This window comes from Neopelma chrysocephalum, unplaced genomic scaffold (genome assembly GCF_003984885.1).
Source record: "Neopelma chrysocephalum unplaced genomic scaffold, ASM398488v2 Primary Assembly neopelma1_95393, whole genome shotgun sequence".
Classification (NCBI taxonomy): domain Eukaryota; kingdom Metazoa; phylum Chordata; class Aves; order Passeriformes; family Pipridae; genus Neopelma; species Neopelma chrysocephalum.
Window position 1 is genome coordinate 1 of NW_020924068.1, and position 433 is coordinate 433.

Consider the following 433-nt stretch of genomic DNA (forward strand, 5'->3'; position numbering starts at 1 on the left):
CCCCCCAAAATCCGCGGTCCCACAGGACTGAGCTCCCCCAAAACCCTCCCCCCTTTGCCCCCAAAAGTCCCCACCCCCAAAATCCCACCTGCGCGGGGGGTCCCGAGCACCAGGAGGAGCAGCACCAACATCGCTGGTCTGGGGGGTCCGGCCGCGCTCTGAGACCCCCCCGGACCCCCCAGCCCGGCCCGAGCCCCTGAGCCCCGCCCAAGGGCGGGGGGACCCCGGCACAGCCAATCAGCGGCGGCGACACAGGCGCGTCACCGGTTGCCGGGCAGGACCCACCCGAGGCCGCCGCGAGCCCGACTTAGGACGGGACCGGGACCGGGATCAGCAGCGGGAGCAGGATCAGGACCGGGATCAGCAGCGGGAGCAGAGGCAGGACCGGGACCAGGAGCAGAACTGGGACTGGGATCAGGATCAGGACCGGGAC